The following is a 3,748-nucleotide window of genomic DNA, read 5'->3' as shown; positions in this document are numbered from 1 at the left end:
ATGTGCTAAATGAATCAAAGTAATAAAGACATAGAATCCTACAATTAATATACAGATATACTATATAAATATAGACGATACTAATTGATCTAAATTGATTCTAATGATTCTCTAACATGATTCTCTAACATTTTCCAACATTCAAAACAGAATCAACATAAATGAGGTATTTTCATTCACATAAAATTCCATTTAGAAAATTTAAAAAAGAATAGATCCACTTCTTATTAAGTATCTGCAGACCACATAGTGAATTATCAAGTTAGAACTAAAACTATAACTCAAGTTAGGATTAATGGATGTCTATTTTAAGTGCAGTATTACTTGTTGCCACATTTGCCACAGTGCTTCTCATTAGTCATTGGATTGACACACTTGCCTTCACAGCACATCTTGGAATGTAAGCATTTCTTCCCACACCTTCTGCAGTTCAATTCATCTGTTGACAAGTCCACACACTTGTTGTTGCAGCAATTAGGGCCTCCACTCCCTCTTATGCTATCGCAAACCTTTGGGTTCTTGTCACATGTCACGGTGGCCTTGCTGCTTCTCTGCAATAGGAACCGGCTTGTTCCTCTCACAGAGTTTGGTTCCTCGTTGATCTCATTGTTATTGGTTTCAAAACATGCTACTGTCATGGCTATCAAAGCCATTAGCATGGCCACAATGAAAAGGGCCTTCAACTTCTTATTCATTTTCTTTTGATAGACAGGGTATAGGATACGAGACAGGAAAAGCTAGATGGAAGGATGAAAATTCAAGCGTGACTTGTATTATACGTAATGAGCACAAAGAACAGCAGCACACCAATTCCAAGGTTCAATGTAACAGTAAAAGGGAGAAAAAGCAAGGAAGAATTACACTATTTGAAGTATTCGGGGATTCATCATGCATGTTTGGTCTTAATTATTGTTAATTAGGGTAAAGGTTACATGGATGAAGACCTTAACTAATTAATTAATCCTACATACCGGTTTATTAGTTAGGTACATACTTAGGTGGTCTGCATTTAATTTACGGCCAAAACCCGAATTAGGCTTGTTCGTTGACAATATAAGAACTTCAAATCTCATACATACTTGTTAGTTAAAATTATATTGGGGGAGGAAACGTATATATCCAAAATAGATAGATATTTGTGAAGAAGAAGGAAAAAGAAAATAAAAGTAACCGTTTTACTAATGATAAGCGAAACTTTAGCACATTTTACAACCCCACGATAAACTGAATGAGAATTAAGAAAGGAACTTCTCTTTTGGTAATTTTAATTAGGAAAAGTATGAGGAGCTAATGTAATTGCTCTATAATGTCTACAATGAGGATAATTTTGTAATTAAAATCAAATAATAATTAAAGTAATTAATTATTATTTATTTCAAATTTTAAATTTGAATGAAATTAGGATTTTTCTTTTGTTGTTATCTCCTTCATCTAGCTCTCCCTCTCCTTTTGACCTAGCAAAAACTCCTTCTCCCAATTTGACCAAGCAGCCACTGAAGAGAGTCCCACCGCCGACGCTGGAGAACCAACCTCCATGAAGTCTGCTGCAACCTGAGCAGTCGGCGCTACCCAACCGGTCCTCCCGCACGATTAGAGTGTTTCCTTCATACTTGGTGTTCGATGCGACACCAGCCCCCGTTCTTCTTTCTCTCCTTCATTGACGCAGGTTCCATCCCTTTCCTTGTCCCTGATTCTTTCTATTTTATTTATTTCATTGCTTTTAATTTTGGTTTCTGCATATAGATTAGACTTATGGCTAGTTAATATCTGTTGCTAAATTGAATGTGTTTGCTCGCTGAATTTTATAGGTTGATTGCTGCTTCTATTGTACTGAATGCTCTGTTTACACATGATGCACATATGTTCGATGAAATGCCTAAATGAAATCTTTTATTTAATTCTTATGTATGACCAGCATTTGACTTAAATTCTATTCTCATGAGGCATTATAATTTACAATTGTGCAGTTTTATGTGATTTCTAATGATGTTTGAGCTTGAATTTTGTTATGCACTTTTTTGTGATTTTTTTATCAAAATACCAATTTGGTTAAAAATTCAGATGTTATCAATTGTTTGGTATATTTTTAAGAAGTGCATACCATGTTTTATTGAGTGATTTGAATGAAATGGTTTATTCATGTTGGTTTTGAACATAAATAATCACATGCATCATCACTTGTTCTTTGAAGTTTTGAGCAATTAAAATTAGTTTTCAACCACTATGATGCTAGTTTTGTTTTACAATTATCATTATATATAATATTTTTTGTAGCTATTCTTAGTTGTGATGTTGATGGACTAAATCATAACAGTGTGAGTGTTTATATTAATGTGGTTAATTTATTATTGTTGTTGCTATTTGTTGTTTAATTATGTGGCATTGGTATACATTTATTGTTGAAGCAAGTTTTTAGATATTAAAAAAAAAAGAGTATAACACGTTAAGACTCACAGAAACAATAGAACAAAAAGGGTGTATCACCATTCTTAGTTCTCATTAATCTTTCTTCATTATTTCCCAAACTATGTCTCGCAGTTTCACCAATCCCTTGTTTTTATTCTTGGCAATAGATTATATGTTCATTTTTGGAAGTGTCATAGCTTTTGGTTTGGTGTTTGTGCTTGTTTGTACGGTTCTGCATTAAACAAGAGAAAATCCAGTGTTCCAAGTGCAACAACACATGCACAAAGTATAAAGACATCAGTAAATGGTACATAAACTCCACCAGAAATCTCAGAAGAATGTGATGACATTATCATTGTAGGTACTGGTGTTGCTTGTGCAGTCATTGCTTTCACTCTTGGAAAGGTAGTACAAGTGCTTTTTTTCTAGTTTCTTCTATTTAGAATTTTATTTTATGATGGTTTCTTTGAGTTATAGTCTTTAAATAAGTCTTAACTCATAGATAAGATCTTATACTATGGTCTAACTAAATTGACATAAATAAAATGCAGAAAATGTAAGTTATAGGCGACAAATAATGTATATTCTAGAGAGAATAGTGTTTTGTATATATCCATTATCTGTTTTTGTTTCTATGGCTTGGAGCTCCAATGGTTCTTTTTCATGAAGGGAAGCATAGATATATATTATAGAATTTAATTTTGATGTACTCTTAGTGTAAAGTAGTTTTAATATAGGCCGGATGTTCATTTTACTAGGCAGGTCCATAGTTATTTTCATTCTAATTTAGATGTGTATGTGATTTGGAGTGAATTTAATATAATTTTGCCTGATTAGAAGCATTTGTTAAAAAATAGTGAGCATAATGCCTATTATAAACTAAAATTTTACTAACATGCTTAATCCTGTTTAAGTTAGTCATTTTCTTGGTGGTTTATATTGCTAATATTTATGTCATAGTACCATATGTCACTTAATTCCTTTGGTTGGTTTTTTGTTTGTTTGTGTTTGATTGCAGATCGTGGAAGTGATGGGTGTGAATGAGCTAGAAACTGATGAGACGGAACTTGGTCATATTGTAGAATTGGATTTAGTGTACCATTCACTGAATTCAAGTATGCTTGGAGTTGTTGTAGTTAGATATATATATATATAAGTGATTAAGTTATAACAGAGTTATGTGACATTTTGATTTGTGAAACAAATACTAAATTGTATTTTTCTTTAGCTACTTAAACTAAGTCGGATGTTCATTTTATTATAATTGCAGATGGTTCTTTCCATTCTAAAGTAGATGGTTATTTTGGGTATATTATTTGTCTTTTACTTGATTTCCTGCGTT

Source organism: Arachis duranensis, chromosome 2 (assembly GCF_000817695.3).
Source record: "Arachis duranensis cultivar V14167 chromosome 2, aradu.V14167.gnm2.J7QH, whole genome shotgun sequence".
Taxonomy (NCBI): Eukaryota; Viridiplantae; Streptophyta; class Magnoliopsida; order Fabales; family Fabaceae; genus Arachis; species Arachis duranensis.
The sequence above is the reverse complement of the archived record's forward strand: the minus strand, read 5'-3'. Positions refer to the sequence as shown.